General features: G+C 43.5%; 1 protein-coding gene across 1 annotated transcript in view; it reads right to left on the reverse strand.

Moving 5' to 3' along the window:
* The window catches only part of GAS7 (growth arrest specific 7), a 146,250-nt gene extending 119,383 nt beyond the window's left edge, over positions 1-26,867 (reverse strand). Inside the window, exon 1 of the mRNA XM_066614235.1 lies at positions 26,854-26,867. The gene's annotated coding sequence lies outside the window, so the exon portion shown is untranslated. The remainder of the gene's footprint in view (positions 1-26,853) is intronic.
* Between the last annotated feature and the right edge of the window lie 681 nt (positions 26,868-27,548).

Consider the following 27,548-nt stretch of genomic DNA (forward strand, 5'->3'; position numbering starts at 1 on the left):
GTTTGCACAGTTTATCATGATGAGAATTTGGTTTATTTTAGAGAGAGCATCTGCGATACCAACTATGGTTATTCTGGCAGGTGGATCATACAATAGCATGAAGCACTTGGGTAAAGATCAGAATCAGGATTCTATCCTGAAGGTGAAGCTTTGTTTTAAAAGTCATCAAGATGTCAATTCTGAGTGCTTCACTGTTACTGGCAGTCTCTTGACTGTGAAGGTATCAACCATCAATGCCATAACCCAGGGCTTTTCAAGCCTGTGGGCCCTGGCCTCTGCCCCATTAAGGGGGGGGCAGCCTGGAGGCAGGGAGGCGGCAGCGGCGTGATCCCCAGGATCGCGCTGCTGGGGGCGGGGCGGCAGGGGCTTGAGCCACTGTAAGTGCTTGCGGGGTCAGGAGGGAGGCAGGGGCCGGTGGAAGGCAGCGGCGTGATCCCCAGGATCGCACCGTGATCCCCAGGATCACGCCGCTCAGGGGGCTGCAGGGGCTTGGGTGTACTTACCCAGGCCTCCTGAAGCCTCCCTAGGGTGCGGGGAGCCTGCTGCAAACCTTTGGCAGGGCTCCCCGTGGCAGTGAAAGCAGAGGCGGGGTGCACTCCCTCTGCTTTTACATTCAGTGCTGTGGGGAGCCCTGCCAAAGGTTCACACCAGGCACCCAGCACCTTAGGGAGGCTGCAGGAGGCTTGGGTAAGTGCACTCCATAGCACTGTATGTCAGTTGCCACAAAATATCATGGACTGAAGTCAAATACTACTTCTCACACATGCACTTTTTATGATTTGTGGGCAGAGAGAATCTTTGGGAGCAAATTGTTTCAGTCAGCCTCCCTAAAAAAATTACTGAAATGCATAACCTACTTCGTACCATTGGTTTATGTTAGTCACACATTTTAAAGTTCCCCTCTCCATCAATATACCTGTTCTCTGCTGGTACTGACTAATCCACAAGAGCTGATGGATGGATGGTCTTGCTTTGGGTGGCACCTGGATGGCCTTCTGATTCCATCTAGTTCTTCAGGTTCTTTCACAAGCAATACAGAGAAGACATCCCCCTCCCCCAATTACCTCCTATGTTTTTGAATTGCTGACATGGTTGTCATGGTATCTAAGGCAGGAAACAGTTCTTTTGAATGTGAATAATGCTCCCTGCTTATCTGGCTATTTACCTGAAATGATCCAACAGATGTGCATTCCACTGTTTCTGTGAACAGTTCATACAAAGGCACATGAACCCCACTGCTGACAAATCAAACATCCAGGCTCCCCACCTGTAATCCAGCGCTTGCTTGCCAAATGAAAATACAGCGAAGTGAATTAGCAAAGGGGGGGGGGAAATCTCCTGTATAAACATTGACATTTGTGAAATCAGCTGACTAAAAACATGGGGCTAGAATTGGGAGAGAAGAACAACATCCTTAAGACTGAGATTTGTGAGATCAGCAGAATGACTTGTCCTAGGTCTCCTGGGAAAATTCACCACCACCACAATTCAATACTGATAGTATGGTCATGTTCAGTTCTCTGTCACCACTTAAAAGTCCCATTTCTGCACAGAGCTCCTTGGGACTCCGTAGACAAGCAGTGTTCATAAAGGATCTACACAATACTGCTTTAAGGGGCTAGTAGGAAAAATGAGCTGGGAATACATCCAAAAGTTCAGATCAGTGCATAGCCTCACAGAAACTACTATCACAAAACACAGTTCAATGAGCCAACTGGAAAGGAAGCTTTTATTTACAACTCACATCTAACTCCAGATGACACCAGCATGAGCCCAAAAGAGGTCTGCATCGCATTATTCATAGATTTCACAAATCTGTGACCTCAGATCTGTTCAGAGCACGTGGGGCCTGCTCAACTGTTGCCAAGTCCCTTAGGGAGCAGAGGAAGATACATGCTTGCAGCATCTGAAATGCTGAACACAACCCAGTGAACAAGGCAGACACATGTTCCTCCAACCATCCTTTATGTGAGACATGCTTTTCCACCCTCACATTTCCATTGCCAGTGTCTTGCTAAAATACGCTCATGCTTCGACTTTTGCCATGCTTCTCACGGGAAGACTGAAGTGCTCAGTTCCATCTAGCAGCTGACTTTTCCAAGCATTCATGTATATCTGTCAACAATAATCGACTGACTCTTCACCCTCTATCCCAATCACAGCCAACCTGCAGATTTCCCACAGCAGTCAGGATCAAGCAAAACACTAGGAAAGGACATGTGTTGGACGGAATTCTCATGTTGTTCCATTATTATTGTTCTGCTAGAGGTACAACCACCCTGCAGACCAAACACAGTCAGCAATGGTGCGGGACCAGAACACCACCCAACACTGCCTCAGGTCTGCCACTGCCACCTCTGCACACTTCCCCCCCCCCCAGAAAACCCCTTACTGTGGTTTCTTCAGCTATTTAATTTAATTTATTTATTTATATTCCGCCTTTCTCCCAAGGGCACCCAAGGCGGCTACCTTTATACTTTGTATAAAGCTATACAAAGCTACCTTTATACTTTGCTCCTAGTGCAGTTTCTTCAAATGCGAGTGTGCAGGACTTCTAACTTGATTTAAAGGGACCACGCAAATGAAGCAGCTTCAAAATTCATGCAGTCCCTGTAAATCAAACCAGAAATACTTCAATCTCGCATTTGAAGAAACTGCACCAGGAGCAAAGCATGGAGGCAGATGATTCACTTTCTGCATGTTTTCAGTAGGTAGAAAGCAGCTCACATTCATAATAGGCTGGAGGGAGGCAATGGTAGTAGTTTCAGGGTGAAGGGACCTCAAACTTGCTGCCCTCATGCCCTCACTAAAACCTGCTGTTGATGCAACCTGAATCACCTCATCTAATAGATGGGGAGCCCCTGAGCAAAGCCGCCATAGTGCAGATTTTCTCACTGATCTCTGAGATCTCTGAAATCAGTTCTTAATAAGGTGTTTTAAGGATCAGATACGCTTCTTTGCTTCTCTGTGTTTGAGGCTGCAAGCTGTTCAATTTGAATGCTCAACATTTACACAAGATGAGAACAGCCTAACTTTTTCATTTCCACCTTACCTGCATTAATCATCACTCACAATATCATCGGCACAATAGCTACAGAATATTGTTAATGGAACCAAGCAGCTCTGAACCTTACTTTTAAATCTGCAATATTAACAAGCATATTTTGATATCTCATAAAAAGAATATCCTTCTCTTCAAGAATTCAGGACAGCCTGTAGAATTTTTTAAAAAATACATTTGCAAATTGAACACCTGAGGCTATCTTGTCAGTACTGAATCACACCAAGCGCAAGCTAACTCGCTATATAAAAAAACAAGGAGTCTGGTAGCAAATCTGAGACTAAACAACCTGTATTAGCATCACCTTTCATCAGTTAAACTCACTTGTATTAAGTGTTATATAAATAAAAAACATTACAAGCAGGGATATAGGCAGAAGGGGGATGGGAAGGAGACTGTTCACAAGGTAGGGCCAGAGGGCCCAATGCAGGAGATGGTAGGTGGGTGCGTCTCATTACTATGCAGAGAAGAGAGGAAACGCCATTCAAAATAGTAACATATCCAGTCAGAGCTGGCGTCACTCACTCTGAAATGACTCCTTATATACATTTGTTAGATATAAAAAAAGAGCAATTTCTAGAGAGAGTTAACCATTTTTAATACCCAAAGAGCCCAAATATAGATACTATGAAATCTACAAATAAATTTCCATGCCTTCTGGAGCCTTCTTGTTGAATTGTCTGTCTGGCAGTGGATCTCCAAGGCCATAAGTGGGGCCTTTCCCACTTCTTACTACCCAAGATCCTTCAACTAGGGTTGCAAGGTTGAACCTTGGATGTTCAACATGCAAAGCAGGTGGTTTAGCACTGAGCAGCACCCTCTCCTCTTGAAACAGGATGAGTATCCCATTGGGGATTTTATTGCAAAAAAATGTCTGTGTAGACCCTGCCGAGACAGCAAAGAACAGAACATAGTTTCTTGCCTCCTAATTTACAAGCATGCACTGCAAGTGTATTCACTTGGGGTCAACGCACACAACCTCTGAGTGCATATACAGCTGGTATTTTGGAGCGTGAACAGAATTATTCTTGTAACAAGAATAATTGTTGCTCACATTTCAGCACTCTGCTATTGAAGACAATTTAGAAAGAGCTGGCAATGGAATGAGAAGCTGTGATCTGAATTTTGTGAACATTAGTTGAACCAGAAGCAGCATTTGACATTAAAAACACATACACCCCAAATTTACACACCAGCCACCTGCACATGGCTCACATAATGACCCTTATCTCTGCACCAGTACTTGATTTCCACCCCCCAAGTCAACACAATTTAGCTATAACAAAACACCCTGACATAAATTTACCCTGCCATTTAAATCTATGGTCTCTTTGTCATTGTCAGGGTGAAGGTGATATGTTTAAACACTAGATCCATCTAACCTGTTAAAAGGTGCGTAATTAAATGAAACCAGAACATCAATGCAACTTTTCATGATATAAGCAAAGACAAAAGCTATACTAACCAAGAAGAAAAAAAACACATTTCAAGTTACTGTATTTTTTCTCCTTATGCCTGATAGTTGCCATGGACGCCAGACACCAGAAAACTTTGTATCTGTGTCTAATTAGCCACCCCCACACTGCACCATAGCAACACAGCTAATATTGTCCTCTAAAGATTACTGTTTTGTTTGTAAAGCATATAGATTTCTAACTAGTTATATAAAAATTACCACTTTCTGAAAATGGGTACTAAAATGCATTCTGCCAGTAAAACAAAACATAAAAATCAAGAGGAATACTCTTGATCCAGGCAGGCAATGGATAGCCTTTTTTGAAAAGATTAACACAAAGTACTTTCATACTTCTTGTCTCCTATTCAATGGATAGATGATTTTTAAAATTGCAGCTGTAAATCCGGGAAGAATTTACAGGAGGTAGGCAAACACCTCCATGGTGAAATAAATCTTGTCATGAAACCTTACCTGAGCCTGTCTGATTAAGACAAACTGATGTGATGCAAAAAAGGGACATGAGAAAGGAATAATGTGTTCTATCACCATACATTGTGCCATAATGTTCAACAGACGTGATACAATGCCTCCCAAAGATGTTCCACTGCACATAAACCTTACATTCCTTTAGCACCACCCATAAGAAGCCAGTTCTCATCACAGAAACATCATAAAACACATGCCTGACTTGTCACTTTTACAGTGAAGTCCACAACACTAGAACTGACTGTACCTCTGATAACCGGTTGCAAGGAAGCCATGGCAGGAGAGGGGTATGCCTTCATCTCCTGCTTGTGTGGATCTCCTAGAGTAGACTACCAGTACAATGCCACAAGTACCATGTTTCAGCATCTCCTCTTTTATTTTCATAAACTGAAGGAAGTCTGTATTAATGCATGAGAGAGTTAATGAGAATGTGTGTGTGTGGGCACTCCACTCTTATACATCACTGAATGAGCCCCGGGAGCCATCACTGAGTTACCAATTAAACAGAGCTAATCTATGGTCAGGGACTGTCTGCAAGGCAAGAGAAAAGAAATCAATTTACAATTGAACTCTCCTCTAAACTGCAGACAGAGGAAAGCTTACATTTTCCATCACAAGTTCAAACCTCCCCTGCAGAGTCTAACTTGAACTGTGCTGGGGTCAGGAGGCTATTCAATACAATGGGGATACTGAACTTCACATTCGGATGATGTGCCTGAGATAAGCTGGGGAGAAAATGAGCCATTGTAACTGCAGAGGCTTCTAAACTTGCTTTACACATTGAAAAGAAACAATTGTACACTGGAGCTTGTTTTTTTCAGCAGGATACTGCTATGAGGTTATGAGGATTGATGCATAATTTGAAACATATTTTAACAGTTTCAAAACACTCTAAGCAGAATAAAGTGCCCAGACATTCTTACTTTCCACTCTTGTTTTCGTTAGGACAATATGGAAACTGAGAGGCCTTGCCAGAGAAAGGGTAGGGCGAGTTAGTGACAAGACTTTATTCTTAATCCTAAAGCAATACTATCTCCATAATCTGTCTTCATGCAATGGAGGAAGGTCTAGTACTATTAATCATGATGGTGATCTGGAAATCCCATGATGCAGAGGCAGCAGACCTCTGAACACGAGCTGCTGGAAGATCAACAGCACGGAAGGGCTATTCCCTAAGTCCAGCTTGTAGGCGTCCCAAGGGCATCTGGTTGGCCACTACATCAAAGAATACTGACCTAGACTCTGGTCTACAAGATTGCTCTTATCTCTAGAGAGGGTGTCTGTTTGTGTGTACTGCTGCAAAGGACTGCTAAACTGTTCACTCCAGCAAGGGAGAATTTCTTAAAGTTATGCATTTTCAGTCTATTTCCCCAAAAGGCTAAAAGCTTACAAAAGAAATGTTCACCAAATACAAACACAGTCCCTAGCACAGCACATACTGCAATCTAGGGCACATCACCACCCAGAACATTTATACCACACCTTTCCCCTCCAAAAGCAGTCATGCCCAAACCAGGTAACAACCATTAAAAAAGAAAAATCATTTAAGACAACAAATCAAACCATAAACATAGCAGACAAACTGAACTGTTAAAGAGAAGTCAGGATCCAAGGAGTTAGACCAAAATGCAAGATTTTAACTACTAGCAGCAAAGGGGCCATCCTTACCTCCTATTATGTGTTGAAATACCTGCATATTCCTGACATATATAGCAAGAAATTGTGGTTTCCCCCACAACTGCTTTAGAGAATGTTATATGGATCCTTCACTATAACTTAACCATCACCAGAGCCAGGTTTACAATGAAACATGTGGAACCATCATTTTAGGCAGCAAATTCCAGAGAAGTGCTTCTCTGACCTCTGCCTACATGCGTATTCATGCACATTTGTAAGAGAGAAAGTTTTTTAAAAAAGAGTTTGCAATGGAAGAGTGCCATTTTGACTTTTTTGCTTGAGGTCTTAAAGTGCCCAAGGCAAGGAGTTAAATATTTTCAGCTTCATCTGGAGAGACCTAGTGGAGTAGCTGCAGTCCTATTTATCATGTGATTCAAATGTTCAGAACTTACCTGTCCTGAGCAACTGGCTACTACAGAGGAAGATACTTCAGGCCCCATGCTCAATCATTTGCTCCTACGCATGTTATATCCCAGCAAGAGCTACAAGAACAACTCAGTCCTAGTCAGAAGTGTCAGACAGTATCCAATTTTCCACTTCAACCCTTTTCAGAAAAGTAGCCATGGGCAGGGGCATCAATAAAAACTCTTTCCATGTTCATTAGGAAACCTACCGTAAACCATGAAATGAAGCATTAAAAGCAGATCCAAAATTGAGACTGTTTGCTTTTGACTGGCTTAATTGCAGACTATGGATGTTTATATACTGTTCCAGCCTTCCCTACTTGGTCTGCAACTTGGGTATGTTAAGACCAGCCTATTTTTCCATACATTGGACCCAGTAATAGGACAAATGCTCCATGCTCCATCACAGAACCTCTGTCAATCGGTATGCCACCTTCATTCATGTGAAAAGTTCCCACCCCGTCCAACATATACTATTTGCCCCCAGAACTCCACTACCACTCCATATCATTTTTGCATACCCCATGACAGTTATTGTTATGTAGGCAAATGCAACTCCATTTGTATATACTCTATAGTTTTAAATATCCCAGGTGTACAATCCCAAAGAAGAATATGACCAGTATATACATAAGGAACAAACCAAACTACACCATAATGAACTGCAGCTAATAAGATCTTGATACAACGGGCAGAAGGGGTGGTGACCCAAATTTTTCCCTGCAAGTTCAGGCCAGCATTCAGAAGGGGGGGGGGATGACATTTAGAATGGCAATATACTTCTGAACTTCCACAGAAACATGCATACACTCCATCAGATACTGAAGTATTCCTTCCACAACAGCATTTAATAAACATTCACATGTACATTCAATACTCACCTGTGTACATCACAGAAGCACTAAGAACTTCACTGCAATCCTATTGAAGGGTTAAGTACTGTAAAACCCAGTCTCACATCATGCTAGCTTAGGGTCTCAACTCTTTCGATTTCACTGTTGAAAGTGATTATTTGGCTTAGGATAAGGAGTTAGTCCTATTATGAAGCAGGTGGTGCTGGACAGGAAGTCAGCGGCTGTTGACATTGCAGACTTCAAAAAGCTTTCTTCTGTTTTGACTTGGAGCTTATAGTTGCAGCAAGCATGGAGACACCTTTGGCCATTCCACAGTTGCATCTTTTTATACTGTAAACTTAACTACACTAGAAAACAAACAAACCACCCTAGGAGGAGCCTCAGAAATCACCTAATCAAACACCCTGTGGTTTCACACCATACAAGTCATGCTGTAAAGTGTTACAGATCTCCTTACAAACCTCTCGTAAGTGTGATTCTACAGCTTGCTGACAGAGTTCATTTGTATGACTAACAACTCAGTCCTAGACATACTTATGCAAAAGTATGTTATACTGAGTGCAGTGCATTTTTACTCCCTAGTAAGTGTACTTCAGATTGCAATTTATGCATTTTTTCTACTACAACCACTAATTTAATGGTTATGTCAATGATAAACATAGCCAACTCACAGCAGACACTCATAGTCATGATCACTATTGCAGGAACTGTTCTACCAGCATTCATGGGTCAATACAGGTTCAGAATCCTCCAGGTTTTGCCCAGTGGGCACTATTAAAAAAGCATATTGAACAGTTTGCAAGGTTGTGATACAATTTGTACTACAAGACGACATCACATGATGAAAACAGTTTATTTGAATCCACCAGCTAACACCTCCTGTGCTATGGTCTATAGCCATGGAAGTTAATTTACTTTCCATGTTTACGGAAATACTTTAGGATTATACTGAAGTCATCCATTTATCATAGTATCAGAAATGGAAAATGCCAACATCACAGTCTAGTCCGGAGGCTTGAAAACTTTCTGCTGCCAGGGCCACATCATTCAGTTTTCTCCAGGTGGACTGGAGTAGTTCAATTATGTAGAACAGGGATGCCCAAACCCCATCCCGGAGGCCACTTGCGGTCCTCGGGAGCTCCCAATTCGGCCCGCGAGGAGCCCCCAGTCTCCAATGAACTTCTGGTCCTCTGGAAACTTGCTGGAGCCCATGCTGGCCCAACGCAACTGCTCTCAGCATGAGAATGACTGTTTGACCTCTCACCTGAGCTGTGGGACAAGGGCTCCCTCCACTATTTGCTGTTTCATATCTGTGATGCAGCAGTGGCAGCTAAGGAAAGGCTAGCCTTGCTTTGTGCAAGGCCTTTTATAGGCCTTGAGCTACTGCAAGACCTTCATTCATTCATATAAGTTCCATCTCTAATAAATTCATTTATGTAATTCATTCAAATTTTAAATCTAAATTAATTCTTTTTTCCCCCAGCCCCTGACACAGTGTCAGAAAGATGATGTGGCCCTGGTGACAAAATGTTTGGACACCCTTGATATAGAATAATGTACATATTTTGAATATAACCTGAAAGATCTCATAATCGGAGAAAAACATTTGCAAGATTTGCAGCTGTGGGGCTGCTTGCTCTTGATCTCCATGCTAGCTTCTCAGCAAGAGTGAATCAGTCCAGCAGGAGGAAGAAAGTGTATGGTGGGGGGTGGGCAGAGAAAAAGGAGAGGGGAAAGGCATGCATTTAAGTTATAATGCCACTGGGTTTACAGCTGATCAAAATGTGATGGTGGATCAGGTGTGGCCTGTGAGCTGTTGTACAGAGACCTCAATCTAATCCACTCAGATTTTAGCCTTTGTTCCTCCTATCCAAATGTCCATGCTCAATATAATTAACATTCAGGAAACAGAACCCTGCAACACAGTGCTCTAGTTGAGCATAAAAATGCACTCTTACATTCTAAACACAGAAACTTAAAATTAGCAAGTAATTTTTTGAAAGCCACTATATTTTAGTATGCAACACATATTTCAAAGTCTAACAAATGTCAAATCTTTTGGAAGTAATCAGGCATTCTCTGCTGGGGACACATGAGCTTTAAAACACTTCACAGGCACTCTAACCTACACTGAAGACTCCATTGTTAGCCACTGTCAAATGAGATGCTGAATAGAGGAGTCAGTTTGAACCAGAGTATATGAGTACAGCATTGCAGCTTGAAAAGACAGCATTTTTCTACCATACATCAGCAGCAGCATTGGCCTTAACAATAAGGTCATTTGTTCTGTCATTGCTGTGTATTGGTATACAAAAACCACACAATAAACAGGGATAATAAAAACAAAGATGTCAGAGCACAATTTTGTGTCATGGGGGTTCCAAGAAACAGAACTGCTTTCAGTAATCATCTGATTCCAGTCTCTCTAAGGTGACAATAAGTAATTTCTCCAGTTACCATGATAGTGAGCAGTAGAAACCTCAAAAATCAATTTTTGTACCATACAAAATTGACACTACAGGTGACCCGCCCCCCTTTATCTGCAGGGGATATGTTCCAGGCTACCTTGGATTAGAGGGAACCCTTTCTTCATGCCCCCCATGCCCATTAGCTTTGTTTTTGATATTATTATAGATGGGAATCCTATATTCTATTTGGCAAAATAACAAAATATCAGATCTTATGTCCAGAGCTACCTCAAACAAATATTCTAAGATACCCAGTTTAAAATGTCTCATATACCACTATGATGCTACAACATGACCTGCCCGATTCAAGCAGCACTGAAATTACCCTTCCACAAAACAACGGTGGAATGCAATTATTTGCATATTTTTATCCAGAGTTGTGGTCTGGGCTTGATGACAGGTGCCTTGAGATCAAACTCATTATGGCAACTCTCAGCTTCCCATAACAATGTACTCCATTGCCTGAGGTGATGGGACAATTCAGTTGTAGGAAAAAGTCATGTAAATGCATTCTGTCTTTTTCGCATCAATGAATATAACTCAAAAGCATATACTGTACACACCCTTCAACTCATAAACTTGGTAACTATCTTCTTAAGCCTCTCTCACAAAGCTCTTTGGGCAATATCCCATTAAGGCAGACATGAAGAATAAATGCTGAAGTGCACCACTTAAAAAAGCACAACATTAAAAAAATCAAGCTTCACATAATCATCAGCTTGCATTCCATATATAAACAAAGCTGCTGCACCATCTTCTTCAGATTCACAGCTTGTTCCAGTTACTAGCTGACAAGCCATTAATCCCCCATTTTATGTTGCTCTACAACAAACTTGGACAGTCATTTAGACCCACACAGAGAGAGAGAGAGACAGAAGGATAATCAAGGCAAGAGCAAGTTAACAATGCTGAGTAACTTCCGTACTTGTCATTTTAACTCCTACAGACTCATTTCTTAAGCACGTTTTTGTCTGCTGTAAAGAAATAACACATAACCCTGTTGCACAAGACAGGCATTGTATCCATGAGTTACAGACCTAGTTACATTCTTGGTGAAAAGAATTGCAAAATCCCAAAACTGCCAATCAAAAGAGGGTATAATCTAATGCAGCTGTGATGCATACTTATAAGCACAAATAGAGAGTATGCCCTAATAAAATACCTGCAATTATAATTATATTACCCGTTCAAAAGAGACAGCACAATCCAAAGCACTGCACCCTCATAAAAGCAAAGCATTTGTTAAAGTACATAGAGGAAGTTTTGCCCTAGAAAACATGCTGACACTAAATGAAATGAATGTATTTCTTGGCAGACTAAATGCTCCATAACTATAGGATTTAAACCAATTATATGTAAATGATGACTCAATAAGCCTGATTAACTGAGCAGATTCTTCATTTATTCAGAGCACTGCCCCCTTTCTGAACAGCCACAGTGCCTCATTTGAAATGGATTGGCTGGATTAGAACATATAAGAGCCCTGCTGGATCAGGCCTAGGGACCATCTAGTTCAGCTTCCTGTATCTTACAGCTGTCTCAGGGAAGAACACAAGATACTTGCATCTTGCTGCCACTCCCCTGCATCTGGCATTCTATTTACCCTCACACACCCCAATGAAGACACCAGACTGTGACTTGGGTTTACCTTGGGCCCTCTTATTAAACTCAAGTCACCAATTTTTAAACATGAAACCCACTGAATCCCTTTCCTACCAGTCTGGGGTAAGCAAAAAAACTGCCATCCATAGCCAAGTTGGATGACAAGAAAAAAATTCCTACAAGGCCCTCATGATGAGCGACCAGCTAATCTCCAACTGTACATAGCCATTGTGACTTGTAACCTGTGATGGAAGTTTTCCTCCAGAAATCTGTCCAATCCCCTTTCAAAGACAACTAGGTCAGATGCCGTCACCACATCCTGTAGCAAGGAGTTCCACAGACTAATTCCATGCTGAGTAAAGAAATATTTCCTTTTGTCTGTTCCAACTGTCCTAACACTCAATTTAGCGGATGTCCCCTAGTTCTGGTGTTGTGTGAGAGGGAAAAGAGCATCCCTCTATCCACCCTATGCATCCCCTGCATAATTTTGTATGTCTTTGCCAAGCGACAAAGACATGATTGTCCTCCCTCAGGCACCTCGTTTTTAGACTGAAGACCCTCAAACACTGTAGCCTTTCCTCATAAGGGAGATGCCCCAACCCAGTAATCGGATGCTTGATGATCGAACAGTCTTTTTTTTTAATAGTAACAGGCAACTTTCCTGGCAAAGAAAAACATTAAAACCACCACATAAGCAGGACGGTTGCTGACTAATCACAACTTTGTATAGTATTAGGCCTTTACATTTTATCACCTGAAGTACAAGAGCAACTCGGATGCTGGACAGACACTGTACCGCATAGTGTAAATTGCCCCAGTAGGAGAAGCACTAGTCCTACTGCTAGTTTTTCTCCTCAACCCTGTTTCACTTGCCACTTTAGTAAGCCACTTTAATGAGCAGGAGTTTATCTGTACCACACAACACTGGAGTAGGAGGGAATAAAAATACTGGGAAGGAGATGAGTAAGAGAAGTCACTGAAGTAAAAGAAGTTCTACTGAAATTAACAGCAGTAAATAAATGTTTCAAATTGAGGCAAATTCATGACCATTTTTACTCCAGGTAGAAGGAACAGAAATAAAGTTAGGGAACCTAATAGGTTTGTTAGGACTTGACTATATTTGATGGGGAACTTTTTTTAAAGGGTGATCTATTGTGCACACTTCTAGCATATGATGAAGGCAACAAGGTATATAATGCACACAAAAAACATAAGATGAAAGCAAGGTACAGCCAAACATTTGCGTGTGCTAGAACAAACAGCCAGTGGTGAGTGAGAACTGGTACTTGATGAGTAAACAGTGAAAAGAAAGAACTTCCTAAGTTTCCTAGGGAAAAAAAAAATCAACCATCATTTTTACAGTAACAGACAACTCGCTTGGCAAAGAAATACATTAAAACCACTACATAAGCAGGACAGTAGTAGCAGCTGGTTCCATCTGCATGCCCTGTTCACAAGCAATTAACTATTTCCCATGTAAATGGGAAGTGGCAGGAGACAAATAAGTGCCATTTCACCAGCCAAAACTTCTATCAAACCAGGATTGGTCAACATCTCTGCAATGGGTTTTGCAATTTAAGGATTCAACAGGGCTTACCTCCAGAATTTGTTGTGAATAGCAGGGATCAATTCTTGAAAAATAAGGAAATGCTTCTAAGTAGGCAATTATGGCAAGACCTCACATAAGTCTGAGAGGATTAGCCTTTTGGGCAGGCTTCAGCCCTAGTACATTAAAAAAGAAAGAAATCAGTAGTGACAATTTAGAAGTCTTACAATGTTGGAAAACAAAATAGATGAGAGGCTCATTATTTGCCTTTTGGCTGCAAAATGCACCCCAACATTAAAAACCCACTTAACTTTTAGCAATAAAGCATAAGAATAGCAAATGAACCAGGAATTATGCAATCTAGGAAAGACCCAGGGTGGAATAAAAATCAATGTTTAAAAAAATCAAGAAATTGGATTATTTAAAATTTCTTCAATTTAAATTTAATCAGATTTTTCAAAAGATTAAGTTAAGTTAAAATTAAATTAAATCAGATTTTTAAAAATTAAATGCAAGTACTAAGTTTTTCTCACATGACTTGGATACTATCAAATCTGCATACAAGTACATTCGCCCTAGAGTAACTTTCTAAACTGTGAGAGCAATCCTACCTTGCTGCTGAACCAGTCCAAGGTGTCTCAGACATACTTTATGGCACACTTGTGGCACCCAGAGAGTAGGCAGCACTGGCGGGGAAGCCCCATCAATACTGCCCCATCAACACTGCATCAACAAGGATGGGTACTGGTGGAGGTAAGAAATGTGCCAGGCGGTGGACGGGTGGTGAGAGAGTGGATCAGAAGTAGGGACAGTGGCATCACCAGGATTCACGTCACCCAGTGTGGGAGGCCTGCGTGTCACCCCATGCAGTGGGCGTGGCAACACCCCAGATGGTGGGCATGGTGATGTACCATTGCCCCGCCCCACTGGTTTTTTGGCAGTACCTTTTGATAGAACACAGATATTTCAATGTGGTTTGTTTCATTGCATTCTGCATGAAATTATGCATTGATTAATATATAACATGATGGTATTATTCCTCCAAGCTCTGATTTTAGTGATTTTGAAAACTTGTAGAGTCTCTCACACACACACCTCGTGTCAATTTACTAACACCTTATTGCAGCAGTTCTCATACTTTTAGCACTGGGACCCACTTCTTAGAATGAGTCTGTCCAGGACCCATTGGAAGCGATGTCATGGCCAGAAGTGACATCATCAAGCAAATTAAAATGAATAATTATAAACAGTTAAATTAAAATAAAAGAAATAATTAAATAAGGGGGAGCCAGTACAGTTCCACCAAGTGTAGTCTGCCTGCAATAATCCCCCCCCCCAAAGAATCAGTGAGATCTTCAGTCCTCCCCAGTGCCCAGTTTAAAGTCCTTCTATTTCAAGCACATCAATACAAAGACCCACCTGGCTTTACAAGTCTGAGAGCCAAATCCTATGCCTGTCTACTCAGAAGTAAGTCTCATTAGAGTCAATGGGGCTTACTCCCAGGAAAGTGGGGACAGGAGTCCAGCCTCAGAGCCCAATTCTATGCATGTCTACTCAGAAGTAAGTCCCATTAGAGTCAGTTGGGCTTACTTCCAGGAAAGTGTGGGTAGGAATGGGCTGTGAGGGAAACTTTGCAAGTGCAAAATAGAAAAGTTTCCCCTTACCAGTTCAAGCCTCTTTGTTGGTTATTTCTAGTGGGGGGGGAAGCTGCCTTATGGGGCTTTTGTTGCACTCCAGTCCCATTGGATCGGGACCATTCTGTTGTCCTCACATTCTTTGCCTGGCCTGACCACCAGCCAAGGCACATCTGCCTACTCGTGAGTAAATGCTAAGTAAGGCTGCTTCGCTTCCCATAGGGCTCCATACACTTGCAGCTGGGAGGAGGGACCTTGGATCAGGACCATTCTGATGTTGGAGTCCTCTCAGTCTGCCCTTTTGGACGGAGCAAAGCAAGGTCGCCAACTCATGAGTAAACGCGGCCACGGGCTACTTTTCCCTTCCCACAGAGCTGAACACACTCGCAGTTGGGAGGGGGAACCTCCTTCTCAGGTGTTTTTTTGGGGCTGCACTCATTGGATCAGGACCATTCAGGTGTTGTTGGAGTCCTCTCAGCCAGCCCCTTCCAATGGACTATGGCAAGTACACCTACTCGTGAGTAAACACGCAATACGTCTCACTGTTACTTTCCATAGGGCTCCATGCATTTTTTCCTTCTGGTTTTTTGGCCATAACTCTTAAAGAAAGGAGCTATCTCAACGAGGTTTTTTGCATTGTGTTCTGCTGGTCATTCTGCATCCAACGGTGTATGGCATGATGTGGTAGCTCATAAAGGCGCAATTTTAGCGCGTCACCCCCAGGGCACATCACCCGGTGTGGCCCGTGCCCCCCGCACCACCCTAGCAACACCACTGAGTAGGGAGGGAGCCATTTTGAGAGCAGAACAACAGCCATATCTGGTACCAGAAGGGGTGGGAACTGTAGAACCAGTCTCTGCCATATCCTAATTCCCACCCCAGAACTGCCAGCTTTACAAGAGTTTGCTCAGATTTGCACCTGTTATTTAACAGTTGCTGATGCAAGTAGCGCCACAGGCTGGAGGCGTTACTCAGCGTAAGGAAAAGATATACTCTAACCCCAAGGACACAGCCAGCCTACTCCAAAGCTGCACGGAATTCAGCAGAGGCCATGTAGACCCACTGCGTCAGCACAGCTTAGGACTGGACTGTGAATCAGTGCCCTCTAACAAACATTTGAGTTTAAAAAAGGCTTTTCTATGTAAAGAACTAAATTGGTATTTCTCAAATGTGAATATTTACACTCTAAATGTGAAATTTACTTCTAACATTTTGTGCATGATTAATAATCCTAGGGATTTGCAGCTTGCTTGACACAAAACATCAGCAACACTGTCTGTTAAACAGTGTTATGTAACAGATTCCAAAATTAGTAAAAGTCAAGTTATCAAGTTAAAAATTATGCAGAACTTCCCTTCCTACATAGCGTAAATAGGTTGTCTGTTGTAAATTAACATGGTTTGCAGTTAGATTTGCACAGTTGTATAGGAAATATAAAGCTGGTTCAGTGGAAAGCTTGATTTTAGTCATTTTGATTTAAAATCAATCTATCCTGAAGACCCTGACCTGGCATAGCTCCTCCAGATGCAAAGACGGTACAGCAACCACAGCCAACCCAAGCTGACATGGCGGCTGAAGCAGTGCCCTAATTTCCCATGTCCCCCTTTTGAGTTTTCTTTGTGCACAAGCATGGTAGGTTGGGCAAGAGGGAGGGGAAGGGAAAGCTGAAGCCCTCTAAACCTGAGCTCTGTCATTTGCTGCTGCCCCCCACCCAGTCATTTCTTCAAACATGTAGGCTGGGCAGAGGTTGGTGGGAGTGGAAGAGGACTTTTCCTCCCAACATGTTCTGCCAGTCGGTGTACTTGAAGAAGCAGCAGGGTGGGAAGCAACAGGCAGCATAGCTCAGGTGACTTAGGAGTGCTCTGCCTCTTTTTTTCCCTCAGTGGGCGATGCAACAATATCATTTTGGTCATTCTCCAGGGTGGAAGCAATCAAACAGGATCACTCTGCTGCCTTCCTCCAGTACTGCTATGGTGATTACAGTACTTGTCACTGCAGTGCTGGAGGAACAGGTAGATCACCATTGCCTTGATCCTCCTGTCATTTGCAGAGAGCAAGAAGAGGATTAGAGCATGGGGTGAGGCAGTTGGGTGGGTGGTGGGCCAGAGGGGACTATTACAGTTCTCCCTTTCTTCCAATCCACTGCTCAATGCTGCTGCTTCAGTCCACCTCATGGCCGGGCCAGCGCTGAGGTACTTATTGCCTGACCCTCTTTTAGCTTAACATCTGCAATATGAACAGAAAGGGAACCACCACAAGCTGAAGATGGATGTTGTGTCATCTGCAAAGTGCTTGGCCATAAAAAAAACCAAACCCACATAGTTGTGCTGCCTCAGTCCTTCCAGCACATTGCTGTTAAGCTCATCATTACATCTCCAGAAAAAGGAGTGCACAATTTTCAGGTAAGCGGGGGGGGGGGGGTGGACTTAATCTGAACAGACCTTGCCAGGACCATGCCCAAAGACGCATGAGTTCCCTTCTTCACAATTGCCCACACAAAACCTCCAAATTGTTTTGCAATTACCCCAAGTTTTCAACAGTGGTTTGGCACAAGTAATCCTTTTGAAAAGAAAGAAAATAATTTGTGCACCAACAGCAGTTGCCTCTAAGGAGCTCTTTTGCACAGCAAAACCAAAATCAAAATGTTGTTCTCACCACAGACCTGCAATTCCACTGACATACCACAAGTATAGCATCACATGGTTTTGAAATGTCTATTTTGACAGACTGAACAAATACTATGAATCAATAGGGGGGAGTAAAAAAGAAGGAATAAAATTTCCACATTACATTTTTGAGCGTACAAAATGTTTTAAATATATACAGTGTGAGTGCATATCATACGCTAGTCAGGAAGCCATGATGGGCTACAAGTCTCTACACTACCCTAAGGCAATCCTGAGGTTGTTTTTTCAGCATATGAATGCAACACAATGTTCCCATATATCCCCAACAGCCCAAGCCTAACCTGTGCTGGAATAGACAGGCCTGCACCATATCCAGCGCAGGTCAGGAGGAGGCTGGAATGCAACTCAGAGTAATACCCCAGCCACCCCAACAGGACTACTCAGAGTCAAAGGGGACTGTGACCCCCACTCTCATGCACTTGCCCATCCCACCCACTTCAAAACAACAGGTGCACAGCTCCTCCTTTACCCTCCACCCCAAAGTCTCTTTGTAAGTACAGTAGGAACAGGCACTGGAAGTGGAGGGGGGGAGATATTTCATGAACCCGTCATTCCCTGGGATGACAACAGCAGTGTTTTGTTTGTTTCCTGGAAAGAGTGTTCAACCAGGCAGACACCTGCGCATTTTCTAATACTATTTTGTTAAATGACTTGGGGTTATGAGGAATAGGAGAAGGCAGGTAAGTGAATCAGCAAGTCAGGTGAAGGGTAAGTGTAACAGTAAGAGGGAGAGCAGGGAAGAGAGAGATGTAAATAGGAATGAGCCCTCCTGCTCCTCAGTTTTCCTTATTTGGGATGGCCAAAAGTTGAGCAAAGATCATGCCCATTCATTTACAGAGATGAGCCAGGAAAAGTGGAGGGAATGAAAGACTTCACTGGATGCTGTATCTTCAGCATCAATCTCATTTCCAGCATTCCAAGAAAACACTAAAAGTTTTCCCAGCCCCCCTCCCACCCAGAACACAAAATTAATTTTTCTTAGGTTCCTCCCGTTTTTTGCCTCCTTTGTAGGGGTTTTTTTCGCCCATTTAAACTTTGATATACCTCACATTTTTCAAAGATATGTATAAATAACCCTTACTCTTTGCTAACAGTGAATAGCACAGAGCTATCTGCTTTGCTCTCAAAGGGAAGGATGACTAGAGCAACCCAATAGTTTCTATTAGAATTTCCACTTATTAACATGTCCTATTATTATTATTAGCATGTCCTCTATTAGCATGTCCACTTATATGTGAGATTAACGAAACTATACTCAGTATGTGTCAATACCAGTACCTAAGACAGGTTCAAGGAATACTGGGTAGGCTACTGTAGTATGTTCATATATGAACAATTATTGAGATGAGGCATTTCCTACCAACCTATATCAGAAGCTCAAAGTTATTCTTTCCTGGATAATTCTGGATTTAACAAATAAACATTTTCTATGCAAGGCATACAAGAACAGGACATGCAGTAACTAGCCTGTTTAGAACTGCAATATTTTATTTCAGAAAAATAGTATGATTTTTAAAACCAAGGCACTCTCGGGGCCTTCCCAGATCATTGATTTTAGCACAAACCTACACAGCCATCAGTTGTTGCAGGGAATCCAAACCAGAAACATCTTTCCTGAAAGTAGCTCCAGTGAGCCTCAGTTCTTGCGGATGACCCAGAAATCTTTTAAAAACAGCATTTCCTCAGCACTCAAGGCATAATATTCTGTTGCTCAAAAATGCTATTTTTCTCAGCTAGAACTTTCTCTGCAATTCTGATAACTTTGCAGTCTACAGCTGCATGAATTGATGGTGTGTGTGACATCACTAGTGGTAAGAAACACAACCCTGCCCACCCTACTTCTGTCAATGCCCTTAACATTCTTCCTACCTTTAAGAAGGTTTGTTTTTGTGATACTCAAGCTTAGGAGAATTTACAAACCGATTACTGAAACAATGAGTTATCTCTATCACAACCTCAACTGCAAGCTTTTGGCCACCTATTGTTGGACACCAACAGATGCTAGACATCTGGCTTCACAAAAGAGAGCAATGATTATGCTTGGCATACCTCAGGAACATTGACAATAGTAATACAAAACCCCACCCACTCCAAAGTCAATTCATAGAGTAACTTTGCTGAGAAATAGCTGATTGAATCAGCCCTGATTCACACCAAAGGCCAGCTTGTATGCATTTACACCAGTTTCTCATTTCCTTTGTTTTCCCTCCTCCAGTACCATTGCAACAGAAGACCACATCCCATGGTGATGGCCGTGCATTGTGTCACACAATACAGAAAAAGCTCACAGGATTTATTCTTTCAAAAACCGAAATGTGTGAGAAACATTCTTCATCATCACCAAAACTCAGCCCCATAACTCATTTCTGATTCAAGATCAGTTCTGGGATTTTGGGTTGCTACCTTTTGACTTCAAACATACTGTTCCCATGGGTAAGGCCTGAGGGAGAACCTGGAAAATCAGAGGCTAGACAACAAGAACGTGGCAGGTCAGAAGCAAAGCCTGACAGGTCCTGGATGAAGCCTGGCAGGATCAGGAGATTGCTAGCTTTTAGCAAGTAAATTTTAACAGGGGTCACATTTTCAACTGAGAAAGATGTAGCAGCACTAGCCCTTCCTATTGACTTCCTCAAAAGCCTAGTCCAGTGGTTCCCAAACATTTTTGACTGGTGGCTCCCATGACCTATTGGACCACTGGCCACTGCTCCCCATTAGGGCTACAATCCTATACATTGGACAGGGTGGTAGGATTCCATGGCTCCCCTAGCTGGTTCCCTTGGCTCACAGTTTGGGAACCACTGGCCTAGACCCAAGAAAATGGTTAACACCTTCTCCAAACATAAACACAGTAACAGAAGCTCCATCAGAGTTCAACTCCTTGAGCACCCTGAGTCCCATCCTGCTCCAGCCAAGACACAGGCAAATGGGAGTAGGAGTTTCCCAAATGACCTTAAATGTTGGGTGCAAAAGTGCTACAGATTTGTGTGCAAAATCTCTTGTCTAGTCAAACCCTTGGCTTACTTCACTCCTGGTGGTTTTTGTTTTTTTTTAAATATAATCACTTTGGAGAACCCCTGAATAATGAGGACACTTCCACACAACCTAAGCAAATGATTGTTCAATCTGCACAGCTCCACTATGCAGTTAATTGAGCAGGAAGAAACAAGCAGATAAACAGCCTGCTCCTACCACCTATCCCAGCGTGTTAGAATCCCAAAGTCATCTGTTTTCCCATTTTAGTCAGCAACTTTGGTATGAGTTATGGCACCTGTGATAACAGCTTTGAATTAGCAGCCCCAAGATCCCACCAGCAACATGGAAGGACAAATACACACATATACACTGCAAAGATGAGTATGTCAGCAACAGGTGAGCAACAACTCATCCCTTAGGTTGGCTGCCCAGCGGGCCTATTTTTTAAAAAGCTATTTTTCCCACCAGCATGTAAAAACCCATTGAAGACAATAATTCTCACCAAGTGGATGGGAGCTGGCAGAAGCTCCAATTCCCAAGCTGTTTCCATCACTACTGAAATGACACATTGCAGTGTATAACAGATGTGTAGCTCTGGAAGATGACAATTGCTATAAAAAGTCTTGACAATTTAGAAAGGAGTAGAGTTTACATTGGCTGCTGCTTCTTTACGTAAGTGATTTCTCAAAGTCCTCAGCATGGAAAGGGGGGTTAGGAGAATGCTCGATACATATATCCAAATAATCTGCTATAAGATATTGATGTTGTACATGTGTCACAATCTCAGGATCAAAATACACATAAAAGAGAATCAGATTAGGGCAACTCACCATTTAAACCAACACACAACAAGCATATCACTGCCGATGTTTAGTATAACCAAGCCTTTCTGTACAATCTACCCCAAAATTCAACAATGCCAAGAAGTAGGAAATGAGAAATTAAGAATAAAAGATATTAAACTAACAAAATAATGTTTTATGCCACTTTTATGCAATATATTGCCGATTTTTATATTCTTATTATTCTTTAACCAACTAGTAATATTTTTATTACTGGTATCCGCTTTGATTTTAAGTTAGTACAGAACAGGCTATGATGGAGCACAAAGAAAAGGAACACAGCCTTCAGAAACATATCATAGTGAGAGAGGAGGTATCAGCCAGTGGCCCATGGTTGTGAGAATGAGGCACTCCTGTTCCACAAATGGTCCTGCTTTCATTTGTAAAATGTCTGTAGGCAAGTACATTCAGTCCTGCCCTTTAACACCAATCCCCTTTGATTTCTAATTACTTATGCAAAACCAAAGTCATTTTTAAAATTATAATAAGGCTTTTTTGTTTACACAAAATCTTCTCTACTGTCACATGAGCTAAAAACATAAACTGAAGAGCATCATATTTCCATCATAGTCTGCTATGCACACCAAATTCCAAGTTTTTTCACATCTTGGCCTCCAAGATGTGGATGCAGCTCAACTTCCCAAACTCTTCTTTGAACCAAGCCAAGGTCCTTGACACTTGGCAGGTCAAAACTACTCCCATGTTTTACCAAAGGAGTCTGCTGATCTCCACCTTTCTTTATGCAATTTAAATAAGACAACAGCTCCATGTGAATTTGTAGGCCTTACAGCATAAATAGAGCTATGGTCATTACCCCATTAACTGAAACAGGCCTAACAGGAACAAACTCATTGAAGGCAATTACACTCTGATAGGGAGAAACACACACAACTTCAGAAACAAAATTGGCAGGGAGAAGTAATAAAAAGAGGAGGTGTTACTGAGACAGCAAAAAGAGTTATATGCTTCAAAAACAGGAAAAGGAGTTTCCTGGGAGACTACTGGAAGAAGTGCCCTCAAACGGGACAGAATTTATGTACCGTACCTACTTAAGTATCCTTATAATTTGCCTCTCAAGACATACATGAGTTGCTTTAAAAATATACATTATTTAAAGCTACAACTCTTTCAGCATTACTAGACACTAAATCCAGGGAGAACTCTATCTCAAATAGATAGATTTCTCCCAACTGTCAACAGGTCTAACACTGCACTCCCTAAATAACTCCAGGAGTTTGCAGAATGCACTGATGATCATTATTTCATAGAATGCTTATAAGCAGGCATAAGGATTGCTTTTTTATGAATATAAGCACAAAAATAAACAAAGATAAATTAATCACATTTCTGAATTCGGCCTAAGTGAGGAATTGAAGCCAGTATGGCCAAAATGTTTCTTTACCAAAAATACTCAAAGTGTACATCCAAACTGTATTTTATTCTTTACAAATCCCAATTGAGCCATAATAGCATAACAATTTGTACAAAATACAGAGATGGGTTAGCAGCAACATGGCGGTCTTCCAAAACTTCCTGCTGTTAATACACTTCCTGCTGTCAGAAGTTAGGGTCTGAAGGCACATTGACGCAGCAACCTTGTCAGAGGTAAGCAAATGGGGTCTGATCATGGCCTGGATGGAAGGCCACCCAAGAACACTACAACCTTGCCTCTAGTGCCAGCATGGAAGAAAGGTGGAACATACATGTAATATATTCAACTGGATGGGTGAAAGTCACTATTGGAAAGGCTGAAGACTTTGCGTCCCAAGAAAGTGAGCAGCTCAGGTTAGTCTAGGATGACTTGGAAATCCCTTGTTTTCAGATGGCAGCAATTACAACACTTCCCTGTGTGGCCCATTGTCATTCACATCACAAATAGCAGTCAATAAGAATCAGTACTACCAACATTCTGCACATTGTTTTAAGGACTAGTCATGCATTATGAGTAGAGGTGTTTGTTTCCAGTAAGTAAGGTAGGATTATGGCCTAAGACTTACTGAACACAATGAGCTTACTTCTGAGTAAAATAAATAACACTGTTTTCAAACACCTCTAGTTACATGAAGAATGAACATTCCCCCCCCCCCAAAGGAGAAAATATTTTGATTGAAGTACCAGAAAGATGCAGTATCTCCACAAAAGCAGAACAGGCTTGAGGAAAGATGAACAGATTGCATGCTGCAAATTCATATTCTGAGCAGTTATCACACACGTACCAACAACTAACTATGAAGATAACAAAGGTACCAGGTCTTCTGTACACATTGACCAGTTCAGAGACTCTTATCAGCATACAAAGTGAAGCAGGGCTCAAGCCTTTGGAAGCATCAGCATAGCCTCAGAATGGCATGCTTATTGAGTTGGTCATATCCACCATCATGGAAGATTTGAGACAAGCCTAAGCCAGCCTTCCCAATAAGCCTACTTGCTCACCTGTTCTGACAGAGACACACACTTTCTATTCATTTGCGACACATTGACTGATAGCCTTAAAAAAACCACCACTTTTTCAATGCGCAAAAGCTTTCCTAGAGTCAATTCTAACTTGCCATTGGTGACAACAGAGCTAAGTATTTATAGGCCTGTTCTAAGTCACACATCATTATAATTGCCATTCTGGTGGTGTCCAACATGCAGTCAACACAGAGAAAAGGATACACAAACCCATTAGTGTCTGCCCAACATATGCATTTCACCTCAGTTTCCCCCAAGTCCATCATAATAGAGTTGCTCCCTGGAAAATTGCATAGTGACCAAGTACCCTACTTTTTCAGTCAAAACACATTTAGTTGTGCATCCCACTTTTTTGGGCTTAAGCTGTTCATAAAAGCCTTGCAGAACTTGTATTTCTTGGCAGCAGAATGTGGCATTTTTTCCAATGATACGTCCACAAATCCCTTGAACACAATACAGGGATTCAATAGCTTCATGAGCCTGTTTTGTAATACCTACTTCTGGTTTTCAGCAGCATAAAGTCATGCTGCTGAATATGTTAATACTGAAGTACAATTTGGACTATTTGTTTGGCCCACAGATATCAAAGGATGCACATCAACACCACATATGGGAAGTCTCCAGCTTTAACTGGAACCCAGAGTGTTCATTTCTCCATTAGACAGTCCAATGCCATGTTGAAAGCTTTGCAAACAAGCCTTCCTAGGCAATCACTGAAAAACATGTAAATGACACACCTGGCTACAAGCTGCCAAGGGACCACATTATATTAACACCATTCAGCTGCAGTTGTGCAGTAGTATGCCCAATGTGAAAGCCAGGATGATATAGTGGATGGTTCAGGAATTGGACTTAGACCTGGAAGATCCAGATTCAAATCCCCACTCAGCCATGAAGTGTCCTGGGTGACCTCGGGCCGGCCAGTCACTAGCTCTCAGCCTTACCTACCTCACAGGATTGTTGTGAAAACAAAAGGAGGAAATGAACCAGGTATAAAAAGCGGTTGGCCGCTCATAGCAGTGTAAAACCACTCTGAATGTGCTGTAACCCACAAATAATTGGTGGTGACATCACTACATCACTGCAATTACTTTTGGGTCAGGCACTTCTGGGGGTGACATCATGAGTCACAGGCCCGGGTGCCAGCGGGGCCAGCCACGCCACTGAAATAGATAAATCTTAGAACTGAACTGCACAAGCTGAGCAGTGCTGATTATTTAAGAAATAAATCCTGCTAAATTAAAAGTTCATGCATTTTTTAACTGAAATGTGTGTCACATGTGCTTACCAAAGCTTTAATCATCACTCATCCTCAGTAATATGGAGTGGTATATCAGAGCTTATCTACACTGTCAACATTGCTGTTTTCCATGAGGAAACCAGAAAGACTGACTGTAATTAATGCAAAGGCGGGGTACAAGCTTAATTTTTAAAAGCACATCAGTTAATAGCAAGAGCACAATCCTAACCAATTTTCCAACACCAAGATAAGGGCAATGCAATTCTGAGGTAAGGGAACAAACATTGCCTTACCTTGAGGAGGCCTCCGTGACTGCCCCACAACTGCAGGATGCCGCACAGGTCCCAGTGGCACAGCTATGCCAGTGCTGGAAAGCTGGTTAGGATTGCGCTCAAAGGCTGTAATCCTACGCACACCTTCCTGGAAGTAAGCCCCATGGAACAAAATGGGACTTACTTCTGAGTAGACATGCCTAGGCTTGTGCAGTAAAGTCATAACTACAGATATGGAGCATTCATGGGCCACTAAAGTTTTTCAAGGAACAAGGGCTCAGTCTGCTGGGGCTAGTTACAGAATCAGCTACAGGTGCACAGCCTGGTCTCTGTGCATTAGAGCTGGCAGACATCCAATTATTCTGTGGTGCAGTCAAGTCAACTTTCACCCTACAATATGGTGGGGGGGGGAGAGATGAGTTCAGCATCACCTCTCCTGAGAGAGACACACCACATCAGGCGCAGAACTGGATCCTCAGTGAGCATGTTGGACAGCAAATGGAAAGGACGCATCACACACCTTGGGAGCAGAAAGCAGCCAACCTGCACACACACCTTGGGGAAAAACAAGGCTCAGGAATGTGCAAGGCTCTGCTAAGGTATGTGGAAGAGGTGCCTGTTGGGTCAGCCTCTCTTCCTTCACACTGCAGAGCAAGCCAAAGGATTCCCACATTCAGATCTTGGAAACTCCCCCCCCCGCACAAAAAAGGGCTAACCACAGAAAAGATAACGCAGCTTGTGTTGTCACGGAGTGGCTTCTGCACAGCGCATCACCCGCTCTCCCCCGCACTCCAGGCACTTCCCGAAAGAGCGCCCCTGCTTGCCACACAGATCGCTCCCACACCGCCCCCGCATCATCCCAGAAGGGGTCTCTCCAAGCATCCCTGGAACCACGGGGTTCGAACCTTCCTCCTGCAGCGCCCCCGCGAAGCCCAACTCCGGAGCCCGCCTGACGCAGCCAGCCCGCCCTCGACGGGCTCCCGCACCTCGCAGGACTCGCCCAGCAGCGCGGAGTCCCCAGCACTCTGCATGCACCGGGGCAAGGCGAGCCTCGCAGTGCCACCCGCAGCCCGTCCACCTCCTGCAGACCAGCCGCGGCCCCGCCTGCGCATCACCGGCTCACACCCACCACAGACAGCCCAGGCTCCGGCGCCACACGCCCGCCCGCCCGCCCGCCTGCCTCCCCGGCCGCCTCACCTCGAGCAACTGGACGTAGCTGGCCGGGAACCAGCCCCTCAGCCCTTCGGCCGTCTCCCCTTCCCACCAGCCGCCGTCGGGCCCCGCCTGCAGGACGGTGAGCAGCTCCCCCGCGGCGAAGCGCAGCCCGTGCCGGTGCCGCTCCCCGGAGAAAGGGTAGAGGGTCCTGCAGCGCGCCCCCAGCGCCGGCGCCCCGGGCGGCGGCATCGCCCAGCGAAAGAGCGAGCGAGCGAGCCACGCGCCCAACTAACTCGGCTCTGGCCGCCGCCACAGGTGCCGAGCCGATTGCCTCTGGCGGGCAGGAGCGCCGCGAGCCTGCCTGCCTGCCTCCTCCAGTCCCTCCCCGTCAGAGCGCGCACGATTGGCCGGCTCGCTTCCTCGCGCCGCCCCCTGGGACAGGCTCAGCTCCCGCCCGTCCTCTCTCGAACACGGGAGCCGCAGCTGGAGCGCTTCCTCCTCTTCGCGCTGGCGCTGCGCAGCCGGCGAGGGGGACGCAGCAGCCGCCGCCAGGTGGCATTGACCAGTCCAGGAGCCCAATCCTGTCCTCACTTTCCTGGGAGGAAGCCCCACTCACTCTAGTGGGACTTACTTCTGAGGAGACATGCATAGGATTGGGCTCTAAGGCTGGCCAGGAACCAGCCCCTCACACTTTCCTGAGTAGCCCCATTGACTCTAGTGGGACTTACTTCTGAATA

This window comes from Tiliqua scincoides, chromosome 2, assembly GCF_035046505.1.
Source record: "Tiliqua scincoides isolate rTilSci1 chromosome 2, rTilSci1.hap2, whole genome shotgun sequence".
NCBI lineage: Eukaryota > Metazoa > Chordata > Lepidosauria > Squamata > Scincidae > Tiliqua > Tiliqua scincoides.